General features: G+C 53.1%; 1 protein-coding gene across 1 annotated transcript in view; it reads left to right on the forward strand.

Annotated features, from left to right (window-relative positions):
• GALNT2 (polypeptide N-acetylgalactosaminyltransferase 2) overlaps positions 1–12,577 on the forward strand; it is a 181,153-nt gene that overhangs the window by 103,602 nt on the left and 64,974 nt on the right. The window lies entirely within an intron of this gene.

A 12,577-nucleotide genomic window follows, 5' to 3' on the forward strand; every position in this document is an offset into this window, starting at 1 on the left:
AGGAAGGAGGTTGTGCTCTGTTTCCTTCGCTCCCAGAGTGGGGCTTCCTGGTGCCCTGCAGAGGAGGCCGTGGTCACACCCGTGGGGAGAGTCCTGCTAACCGCCCCCCCAGCCCCGTGCTGCCAAGGAGTCCACTGGCTTCAGGGAGGGAGCTCAGCATTCTCAAGTGAACCCATTCTTCCAGGACGACTGCTCTCTAGAAGTTGAGGAGGAGCCGCAGGGTTCGGGAACTCCTGAGCGCGTTGGGCCAGCTCTCCCCATGTCCTGTTTCCAGCGTTTCTGCCATTTGTGAAACAGTGGCCGCATAGCAGCTAGAATGTGAGAGCGGTCTTTGAGAAGCACAGGGAGTGAGCACAAGAACAGGACAGCATCCCGAGATGGGCCCTGGGTCTCGGGACTCAGCACCACCCCCAGGTGTCTGGTCTTAGAAAAATAGTGACTATTTTGCTGTTCCATTTTCCTGCTGTGTGAAACAGAGACACTTTTGCGCTCTGAGCGCCCTTGATTCTGTTGTTTTAACTGTGTCTTTCTGTTGCCTTTCAGTCTCTCTTCCCAGATTAGGATCGCCAGTCGCCCTGCCTTGGAGAGAGGGTAGGAATACGTCTTTGGGTTCTCGCCTCCCTCCTTATGGATTTCACGTCTGGAGTGGAAGGCCTTTGGCCCCGAGGTGCCCAGACCAATTCTTTCCAGTTCAGCCCCTGAAGTTTGTTTCTAGTGCTGATTTTCAAAGTGTTGTTTCAAAGAGAGTGGATTTTTTTCTTTGTTTTTTTGAAAACCTGATGAGGACGAATTTTATCTTTTCTCCCTCCTGGGTACAGAAAAAGCTTTCTGTTTTGAAAAATTAGTCTTTCCCAGTAATTGTCCCTCTTGCATTCTCTCCTCTTGTGTCCTCGGCTGCTTCTCTCGATCCGGTTGATGAGATTAGCAGGCAGGATGGCCCAGGATGCCAGACGGTGAAGAACAGAGGCAGGACAGAGTGGGAAGGCCCAGGTCTGTCTTTGGGGCCGGCTGGGGATGGGGTCCTTCCTAGGAAGCGCTTGTTCTCCAGATGGTGACGTACCCTTTGAGAGGTTTTTTGTTGGTTTTTTTTTTTCCTTTCTGAAACCGTGGTGTCATTCTCATGTTCCATTATAACGTTGTGTAAGGGGGCGAGGCCTCCGAGAGACACGGATGGGGAGAGAGTGGAGAAGGGGGCGCGCCGATTACATTTTGGCTTGTCTGGGAGGTCCCCCCCCATCCGTCGCGGTGTCTTCTCCCACCCTTGCCCTGCCCACTGCTGCCTCATTACCCGACACAGTAGATTTCTCAAAACAGAAATTGCTCACGTTCAGGCGAAGATGAATGACACGGGAATGGCGAAATGTGTAATAGAGCCTCCTCCGCCATGTGAATTGCCGTGGATGCTAATGGAAACGTTTTAGCTTTTCTGCTTCCCACCTGCGGGAAGAAAGATGAGATGAACCACTTGTGTATTTATCCAGCATGGCTGCAGAATCAGGAGAAACGCTCCCCTGACCTTTTCTCCTTCTGAGGATTTATTGGGTTCCAGCATTGTACGTTTTGTTTTTTTTTCTAAATCGTGTTAAGATACACATACCATAAAAATGTACCATCTTAACCATTTCTATACGTACGGTCGAGAGGCATGAAGCGCACTCAGACTGTCATGCAACCATCCCTCCATCCATCTCTAGAACTTTCTCATTTTCCAGACTGAAACTCTGCCCATGAAACACTAAAGCCGGTCCCCCCCCCCAGTCCCTGGCGGCCACCATTCTACTTCCTGTCTGCTCCACTCCTCTCGACCCGTCAGATAAGTGGGATCACACGGTTCTTGTCCTTCCATGAGTGGCGTCTCTCACTGGGTGCAGCGTCCTCCAAGGTCATCCATGTTGTAGCCTGGGTCAGGGTCTCCTTGCTTTTTAGGGTCGACCACTCCTCCCTGATATCTCTCTGTGCCGTGTGCCCTGTGAGCTGCATTGTCCAGGGGTCCCTGTGTGACCGCTGTGGGACAGCAAGCTCCATGCGCCTCACTGTGACCCAGGCCCAAGGCCCGGGGCTCCGCACAGCATTGTCATTAAGAAACTAAGTGGCTGAGTAGCCTTCGGGGAAGCATCTTTTTAAGCAACATGTTATTTGTGGAAAAGTTAAGAAATTCAGGTGCCCCACACCCCACCAGCCCACAGTAACCCCTGCAACTCTGCCACTACCTGTCCCCACACCCGTGCTGGGCGTGTGTCCAGGTGTGCTTACCCACCTGGCTAAGGTGGGCCAGATGGGCCAGGCCCAGGTACAGGAGGCCTGGGGCCCCAGACACCATGTCTGAGTCAGCTCCGGGGCTTTTTGGTGTTTTTGTGAGACGTTACAAAATGTCCCATAGTCCTCCAGGCAAGTAACACTGCTGAGGATTTGGGGGATTCGCTGAGAAGTCTACCCACACATGGTCCTCTGTCCCGGTAATAGTCCCTCAGTGTTCTCCCCGAGTCTGTCATGGAGAATGCCACCCTCCTCCCTTCTCCTCCCTATCTCCTCCCTCAGCCTCCTGGGATGGCTCAGGACAGGACAGGCCACAAGCAGCCCCTAGCAGCCGCTTACATCAACATTTTCCTCCATGCGGCACTACACTGGATTTCACCTGCCTCTTCCTGGGAGTGTCTTATCATAAACTCCTCCTCATGTCCATAAATACTTCCTGGACAGCATTTTTTTTTTTTAAGATTTTTATTTATTTATTTGACAGAGAGAGAACACAAGTAGGCAGAGAGGCAGGCAGAGAGAGAGGAAAGGAAGCAGGCACCCTGCTGAGCAGAGAGCCCGATGTGGGGCTCCATCCCAGGACCCCAGGATCATGACCTGAGCAGAAGGCAGAGGCTTAACCCACTGAGCCACCCAGGCGCCCCCTGGACAGCATTTTTAATGACAGTGATGTAACCGGTTACCTAAGCCCTTTGAACTTATCCTGCATTGAGGACCTAGAGAGGGTTTCTAGCAAACAACCATCGAGGTAAATCGTTATATGCCCCTAATTACTTGCCTGAAAAAAATCCCTAAAAGTGAAACTGCAGGGTCAGTGGCAAGGCATGTGTTTAAGGGTTTTTCTTTTTATATCAATTGCCACATTGTCTTCCAAAGAAGGAGGCCTGTTTCCTTGCCCCCCAGCCAACATTAAAAAACAAACCTTCTAATGTCCTTCCCCCAAACCTTCCAACAAGTAGAAAAGAAAAACTGAGGACCTAAATCAGGTCAGTAACCAGGAGTGTGATAAAGCTATTAAAGTAGAACGGTCTTGAACTTTAATCAGTCGAACTCGAGCATCCAGAACCATTCAGACGGTGGCTCGCGCTGTCCGCGCTGGCATGCTGCACCTGAGCTCCTCTCCTCCGCTCCGGGCACAGGGTTTTCCAAGATGCTCATAAGCTAGAGTAGGTCCGGATGATGTGACTCAGATGTGAGGGGGCCGGAAACACATCTGATGAGGAGCACTTAAAATAACGGCATGTTTTTACAGAAGGCCTTAGAAGGGGGAAATGGAATCGTGGTGTCCAAATATTTGGGAGGCGGCCACAGAAAAGAGGTTGAAGTCTCATTTTTTTTCTCTCTGTTGGAGACTCCGGAGAGTGGAAGTCACAGGCAGGCAGTTTTTGTTCTTGTGTAAGGAAGCTGGTGCCAGCAATTCCAGCTGTCTGGTGAAACAGACTCCTCTTCAAACAGTGACTTCTCCATCACTGGAAACTCCTGAGCGGTGGCTGGAGGCTAGGGGCTGCGGTGAAGAGATCTTCCCACACTTGCAGAGAAACAGCGTCCCTGGTTCCTTCTGCCTCCGATCACAGGGGATGTCTGCGTTCGAGAGACAGGCACACGGCTTCAACTCAGAGACTCCATCCCACCGGCCACCAGGGTGCTGGGGAGGCGAGAGGGTGCTTGCCAGCAGAAGTGGGACCTGCACAGACCCTGGGGTGCCTTTGGTGCTTCCCTTAAATGCCTTTAAAGTGAGTCGTTGGCCACAGTGGACGGAGCACGGCACTGGGAAGAGAGAGAGCTGGGTTTGCACTGTGGTACCATCACGTTTCATGTTAACCTCTAAATTTCCATTCCCCGATCTGTAAAATGGGCACAGTAATAATAATATATATTTTCCAGGGTGATTGTACAGTGTGGCTTGGGTTTGGGTGAGGTGTCTGTCCTGTGGTCCTGGTTAATAGGCTCCCTTTTTCTCTGCCTGTACCTTCCATGTGTCAGTTTCAATTCTCTTCACTTTGCTACTTCTCCTAACATTTGGGATAAAATAGGTGATCAGTAGAGACCACGTGCAACAAACTAGAGTCATTATTATAATTAGACACTGTCACTTAGGGGAAAAATGAAGAGTTTCCGTTTAAAATTTGGAAAAGAGATAGACGAAGATTCCGTGGTTTGCAGCCAGGCCTAGGCCTCTTAACACAAAGCAGAACTGTTTCACGGCGTTTTTGTAGCTACTTTGATGGCACCAGTCATTTTAAATAAATTAAGGGTACGTACCCTCTAACATCCGATTTTTTTTCTTTTATTTTCATTAAGTGATTAAAGGACTTCTAATCTCTTCGAATTTCCTCTTTTTTCGTCCTTAAAAATGAGTAGTGTAGGATTTCTTATTCCAGGAGACAGCTTCTCATGGGTGAGCGAAACTTCCTGTCCTACCAGCTATCCAGTGACAAGAAATAACAAAGTATTATTTACATGTCTTTGTCACTAAATGGATATATTTGTTTGTGGTCCCAGCCTTGCCCCAGTCTCCCCTTTCATGTTGCAGCATTATGACCTTCTAGAGGAAAAATATTACGGATTTTTTTTTTTCTCTTAAGCATAGTAAAATTACATTCCATTTGAGATCAACCAGGAGGTTAAAATAAATCTGAGAGCTTTGTCCTTTGATTTAAAATACATTCTATTTCCCTTCTTGGCTGCTTTCCCAGAAGGGGCTGCTCTGTTTTACACAGACTAGCTTTCAATTTGTTTAAGCCGTCCTTCCCGGGGAGGATTGGAGCGAAGGACTACAACACAGCACAGCCATGATAGAGCAGCAGCAAGTGCAGAATCCAGAAGCTTCCTGCCCCCTGGGCTCCCCACCCCCAAATCTGCCAGCCTGGTGGGACCCACGCCGGCCCAGGCACTTTCTTTCCCCTCACACACCTGTGGGTGTGGACAACCAGGTTGTCCTCGGGGACACATGGCAGCCAAGTCCTGATCTGCCCAGGGACCGTTCCCACCTGAGGTCGCTGACATAGGGACCACGTGGGTATGTCCCTGAGCACTCGGGTTTTCATATGTTTTGTGATATTAACCCTTTGAAGGTTCCTTTCCATAGATTGACATCATTGTTGCCTTAAAGATGAGGCTTAGTGAGAGGAAATTTTTAAGGAAGAAATGGTGTCCTTTGGAAATGTGGCACTCTTTTAAATCAAATTTAACTGAACGAGTCACCCAAATGCAAGCAGGTCCCTGGTTAGGAAAGGCCTTTTCCAAAAGATCAGTTTTAGGGTTGGTGATTAGGAGACTAGAATGAGCTTTGCTGTGGAAATGCCATCCCGGGTGGCACTTAGGACCCCCGCGGTAGCTGGAACGGGTCCCCAACCTCAGGCCACAGAGCAGGGCCTCCCGTGGGCTTCTGCACCTGTGCTGCCCGTGGCCTCCGTCTGGGCCCTGTGGACCACGTGTGCTTATGATCACCAGCTGGTCTCTGCGCCCGAGGGCCGCCGTGCCATTGTGCAGTGTAGATGAGATCAGGACAGGTGGTGGCAGGGGGACGGGGACTGCGGATGCTCCACCAGGAAGAACCGGATTTGGAAAGGTTACAAGTAGCTTGGGAGCCTGCTGGAGTGGATGACGGGGAGAGAAGACGGTCTGGCTTCAAGAAGCATCACACTGCAGAGCTTGGTCTGTGAAGGAAGCAGGTGCGGCAGAGGAAGCATGGAACCACGTCAGTCAAAGGCGGGAAACGAAAACAAGAAGAAATTATTGGGCCTGAGGTCGGTGTGACTGGGGAGCAGGTGGTAATGGCTGTGGGGTGGGCAGGGGGACGTCTGTGGCGTGAATCGGCAGAGATGAGTGGCAGGAAGTTGTCTTCTCACTACCAGGCTTAGGACCCTTTCCTGCTGAGGTTGCAAGTGAAGACTCATAAGGCCCACCCAGGTGGGGGTCTGGTCCGTCCCTTCTGCTCCGGGCTCTTCTCCCCTGAGGGGGTTGCCCTGGGCCCCACCCTCTCTTACCTCTGGACATTGGTTCGTGTGGTTGCAAGGCTAGAAGGGGACCGCCCCCCCTGCCCAGGAGGCCTCAGGGTGATGATCCGAGGGTTCTGGGTGCGGAGCAGTGTTGCTTCCTTCCCTGGGCTGGCCTCCGCTCCCAGCAGAGACCAGCTCAGGCAGGAGAGGAGGGCCAGAGTCTAGCACTGCCGTGGACCTGTGCGAGCAGTCACAGAACGAGCCGAGGCTGCGGGCACTGCCCCGGTTGCAAACAGCTGCATTTGTGCATTACTTCTTTGCATTATTAAACATACACCGTGTGGCAGGTTCAAGGCTGGGCCCCCGGCTAGAAGCAAAAAGAGCAAGCAAACAAGCAAACAGACCAGACAGCAAAGAGAGCTGCGGGCAGGCATTGTGTATGCGTGTGCAAGGAGCACGGGGGTGTACCTGGGCCTGCGCAGGGCCTGGGGGAGGGCCCGCAGAGGGAGGCCAGCCCCGGCCCTGTGCTCAGAGCTAGGGCACCAGGGGGAGAACGCAGCGCTTGTCCCTTTCTTGGTTTCCATCGCCTCCATCTAGGCACTGATGTCCACACCAAGAAGGGTGCATCCAACGTGGCAAGGAGGGAAATTGCAGGCAGAGCTGGGTGAAGGGGCTTTAGTGAGTGCGTCCCCAGGTGCAGACGGACATAGAGACAGGCACCGTGAGGTCTCAGGAGCATCTGCTGAATGCGCTCGGCACTTCGGCAGGGCACATGTGGTTGACTCTGTTTTCAAGGGGGAACTTAGCTCCTTCCTCGGCAGAATTTTGAGTTCAGTTATCAGAGGGTAGGAGCTGTGATTGAGGAAGAGGGAAGAGGAATGCTGTAGCGAGAGGCCATAGCGGGGGACACCGGGAGGGCCTCCTGGAGAAGGTGGCTACATGAAAAGCAGCCCCGCCTTGCAGTGTTATGAGGTCTCATTTGTCCGTACGCACATCCCGGGCTCTGCACAGATGGGTGGAGGGCTCGGTTTACTAAGGGCTCATGGGTAGATTGTAGAAGGCAGAGGAACAAGGCTGGCAAGATTGGGAATGAGATCTCAGCCATAAACAAGCGAAGCCACACTGGGGCCCTGGGTTCTGCTGTGGTTCCTTGTCGAGAAGATGGGACAGGCTCGGGGGATAGAGCAGGGCTACGCACGCCCGAGGACAGCAGAGATTCCTCACAGGTTCAGGGCCACGAGCAGTAGGCTTAGATCAGAAAAGATGTGCTTCTAGGGACCTGGGACTCGTCCTCAGGTGTGGGCAGGGTCTTCCTGAGCAGGGAGCGGAGGGGGCAGGTGTTTGGGGGATCATCTACCCCCTTACTTTGGAGGCTCTCCCTCTGAGCGTCCGTCCTTCTCCCCACAGCCACAGTCACTTCCTGGAGTGCAGATTTGGTCAGCACTCACCTGCTCAAAGCTTCTGTGCTCCCGGAGCACGGAGAATGCAGTGTGAGCGCTTGAGCCGAGGCTGAGACTCGATGCTGGGCACAGGCTGGCCTTCTCCTCTGTCTCCACACCCCCTTCCCGCCATCCCACTGCAGCTTCCAGTATAGCCCTCCCAGGGCCTAGCAGGCTCCTGGTCATGCCTCAGGACACAGCCCAAATGCCCCTTCTCCAGGGCTCTTTCTGACTCTGGGTCACAGACTCATTTCGTCCGTGTGTGTAGTTCCGGACCAGAGGCTGCGTTCCTTCTTGCATGCTTGCTCAGGACTGGCATCTTCTCCCTGCCGGCCTGTGCCACACAACTTGGGGAAGACAGAAGGCAGATAATGTCTCCTCCAACATGAACAACTTCCTTACAGTAAGCTGACCCAAAATAGAACGGCTGTCGTAGGCATTGAGCAGTCCCCCAGGACTGCACGTGTGAGTGGGAACAAGATGCTGAGCGGCCCCTAAAAGAGAGTCTTCCAGCTGTCAGATGCGACAGGGTGGGTTCCAGGGCTCACCGGGACGTGAGAACGCAGAGATGGGGCCAGAAACCCGTTCCCACCCTGTCCACATACACACGGCCTGCACAGTGGCCCTCTGTCCCCACCCCCTTCTGAGTAGAAGGAGGGCGTCTGTGTCTGCGGCTGGCACCTGCCGGCCCTCAGGGTGGGGCGGGGACAGGGCAGAAGGGTGGAGGGAGGCACCCCCTGGCCTGCAAGTCAGGCTGCTGGGCGCTGTGCTTCCTACTCCTCAGGGTGAGGCGGGGACAGGGCAGAAGGGTGGAGGGAGGCACCCCCTGGCCTGCAAGTCAGGCTGCTGGGCGCTGTGCTTCCTACTCCTCAGGGTGAGGCGGGGACAGGGCAGAAGGGTGGAGGGAGGCACCCCCTGGCCTGCAAGTCAGGCTGCTGGGTGCTGTGCTTCCTACCCCCACACTCCTGGGGGATCTGCCTCACCTGAGAAATTCGAAACCAATTTAAGTAAGAAACTGAGGGGCCTCGCTGATCATAACCCACAGTGAAACTTACACCATCTGAGAACAGGCCCCTCGAACTCCCGTGTTCCAGCCTGGGCTCCGTCCTGACCCTTCCTCTTGCCAGCAGTGGTGCCCGTGCTTCTGAGCAAACCTCCCCTCCGCTCTCCCCTGCCCCCGCTTGGGAGTGTGATGGTATCACACCATCCCCCTGCTTGAGGCAAGCAGAGACTGACCCTGGGCTTATTATTTTTTCCAGGTGTTTCCTAGGAGTCGCAGACACAGGTTAACTTACCCATGGCCCCCCTCCTCTCCTCTCGCAGGCAGAAGGGGGGCCGCAGTGAGGGGTGAGGGCCCCGACAGGTGTCTCGTCCTGTCTGCACAGCCACCATCAGGAAGAGTCTCAGTCTTTCAGAATCTTAGGTTTCGGCACTCCCAAGGCCACTCAGTCCCTCCTTCTCAGAAAAGTCTATCTTCTGGAAATCACCAGTTTCTTCCTCAATATTTTCATGACCTCATTTAATAAAAGAGCAGTTTTCACGAGCCTTCTCGGGGTCATGCCCACTTTCTGCTGTCGTGTTCTTTAACTGCCGGCTGTTTTCCCGTCCTCGTCTTTGGGGGTGAAGCCGGTCTCTTGCTTGTCCTGTAAAGTTCTCTATCTCCGAGGTATTTCCTGCTCACTGCTTCTGGCTGGCCCAAGTGCATGGTCTCTAGACTTGCTTCTGTGTGTCTGTTTTCGAAAGCTCTTAATTTGCAAAGTGCTTTCTACAAATTTTAAGGAGGCGGTGGAAGTACAAGACGACGTACGGATGGCATTTTTTAAAAGTCGGGATGTTCAGACATTATGTCTATTTTTTTGGTTATTTTACAACAGCCTGTAACTTATGCCCCTCCTGTTCTGTGCTCTCTGCATCCGGGGGCTTCCCTTGCTGCCTGGGGCTGGACTGGGGCATATGTCCCCTCTGGAAACCCCACTCGCTCTCTTTCTTGCCTTTCCCTCTTCGGGTGGCTCCAGCCCAAGGAATTCTATATAACACAGAAATATCTCCTTTCTATAATGGTTCTTCAGCCCTGCGTTTTTGAAATTACGGGTTGTGACCCTTTATTAGAGGATCTGTCACACTCACGTAAGAAAAATAGACTGGATCTGTTCACACGCAGGAAGGGTGAAACCGTCATTTCGGTTGTGTGCGTACATGCATGTCATGACATCTGGGACAGGAGAGAAAAACGCGTGTCCTTCAGTCAAACATGTCCCTGCTGGGTTCCAACATCCTGCTAAACTTTCATGGAAGAGAAACCAGTTATAGTCTTTCTCCAGTAAAATGGTCTGATGCTGTGGGAAAATTGTCACAAGGCAAGGCAGAGCCCCCAGGAGTCCTGTTGAAGATGTTCCCGAGTGGGCAGCAGTCACGGTGGGCTGCCTCTGAGTGGTTCCTGCCGTCTCCGGAGGGTATGTGTCCGTCACACCTACTCATTGTTCAGAGCTCAGCTCAGACGGTCCTTCCCCGGGGAAGCCTTCCCTGCCCACCCCCTGTCTGCATCAGTTTCCTCTGTTAGATGCCACCACAGAACTACATTTCCTGCCTTCAGAGCACGTGACCTAGTTTTTAACGACACATTCATCAGGATGGTCATTGTATGGTCTGTTTCCCTCCATCTTCTAGAACATGACCTCCACGGAGCAGGTCTAGTTTTGTTCATTCAGGAGCCACTGCCAGGCCTAGCATATAGTCCACACCCTAGTAAAAACCAGTGGCCTCGGGCCACGTCCCCGCCCTAGCGACTGACATCTGGCATCCCATAAAACCCTCTGCAGTACTTGAGTCTTTTCCAGAAAGGGGGCGGAGGTCTCATAGCCCAAGATGTGCAGATGGGATCGAAGCCCCAGGAGCTCCTCAGAGGCCTTGGCCCTTGGCCACTGCTCTATCCACACACAGACCCACCCCGACCGAGAGTGAGCGGACCTCCTGCGTACTGTCCCCAGTGCTCCCGGTGAGGCTCACGTAGAGCGTAACCATTAGCGACGGAACATCTCTTGGGTGACGGTCTCTTCTCTGGCTGTGGGTGGGGGGCCCCACAGTTCCCGGTTCCATCGTGCAAACTCGTTGTCGCAGTAAAGGGTATTCAGGCCAGTAAGCATTGGTGGGAACCAGCTCACTGAGGTTCCACAATATGTGTCGCAGGTATGGATTCTAGCTGAGGCTCTGATTTCAGTTAGTCTGAGCACAGGTCGGGGGGGTTTTTCCTCCTCTGTCCCCAAGAGTCTATGAGGCAGAAGGTGGAAAGGTGGGGAGAGAGGAGGACCGGTAAGTATTTCTAGGGTTGCCTTAGTGTGCAAAACATGTTTCCCCAAGAAAATGTTTGGGAAACATTTTATTTTAGGTGGGAGAAAATGCTGCCGCTCTGGCTGGCTCCCGCGACCAGACATTTATCGGGGGCGTGGCCTTGCCGTAGCCAGAGCGCTGTGAGTCATGAAACTGCTTTTCCATTTGAGAGATCGGACCTCTGTGACCCCAGCCATCATTTCCACGGCAACCAGCTGCGATGAGATGGGGGTTTTGACCTCGCAGGACAGTTGGAACAAGAAGCAGATGAGCTTTTGGATGGGAAATTTATTCTGTGGCCTTGAACAGATCTGTAAGTGAATCTCAGTTTCCTCATCACTGACACAGAGAAAGGAACCCGTCGTCCTTTTGACTGTGCGTGGAGAGATCGTGTTGGAAAAGCATGTGTGCAGGTATTGTCGATCTTACCTAACCAGCCCCACCAACGCTTGACGTGGGGCAGAAGGACGATCGCCTGCACCCAGGGGTCTGTCCCGGGTTGCTGTCAGCAGGCCTGCTGTCACCTCTCTGACCAGCACCTCACTCTGTTAAACCCGCGTCCTGGCTGGTCCAGGACAGGTGAGCTCACTGCCGCCCCTGGGCCTTTGCACTGCAGTTCCCTGAGCCTTTTTCTGTGCTCTTCCCAGAGGGCTGTGTGGCCCAGTCCCTGCCTTTGTCTGGGTGTCTGCTCAGAGTCACCCTATGAGAGAGCCCCATGAGACACCCCATATGAAATAGCAGCCCCAGAACAGTCGGCCCCTTCATGCCTTTTCTTCACAGCTTCTGTGACCACCTGGAATGTCGTGAGCTTCATGAGGCAGGGTTGTTGTCATAGTTTTCTTTTCATTTCTTTCTTTTATTTATTTATTTTTTTTGAGTTTGCTGCACATAATAGGCCATTAAGTCCTCCTGAAGAGCCTTTTTTCATTGTTTTAAACTTACTTGTCTTTAGGAAAGTATTTCAAAGAATAAAATACTTGACCACAATCCTGAAGGCAGCCTGCAGCAGCGGCCGTCTGAAGCCAGAGTGGACATCGGGTCCTGAATTTTATCTTTGCTTTGAGTCTGTCTGTCCTTCCGCCTCTTTCCCTCAGAGTGCGGAGGCCGTCGCCTGCTTCTCCAGGTTCTGCCCTCATTGCGCTCAGGCTTGCCCAGGCCCGCCCCGCTCCGTTGTCGTGTTCCTGGAGAACCTGTGCTTGGCCTTGTGGGGCGGCGGCTGCATATCTGGCCATGAGCCGGGCACTGCACATGCGGACAGGCCACCATGCCTCATTCCCTCTTGACGCGTGTGCTGGGTGGTGTATATAGTAGGAATGGCTCTGTGTCCCCCTGGCTGGGTCAGACCTGGCAACAGCTGCAAGAAGAATCCCTCAGGGCATCTCACCGAGGGCTGTTCAGACAGCCTGTACTCGGGGGCGTCATTCTTGGTTTAAATGTTTATTTCTTTGGGACACCAGGGTGGTCCCATCGGTGAACGCATCCAGTCTTGGTTTCAGCTCAGGTCCCGATCTCAGGGCCGTGAGATCGAGCCCGGCGTTGGGCTCCACACTGAGCACAGAGTCGGCTTGAGAGTCTCCCTCTGCCCCTGCCGTTGCCACTCATGTGCACGCACTC

This window comes from Lutra lutra, chromosome 14, assembly GCF_902655055.1.
Source record: "Lutra lutra chromosome 14, mLutLut1.2, whole genome shotgun sequence".
Lineage (NCBI taxonomy): Eukaryota > Metazoa > Chordata > Mammalia > Carnivora > Mustelidae > Lutra > Lutra lutra.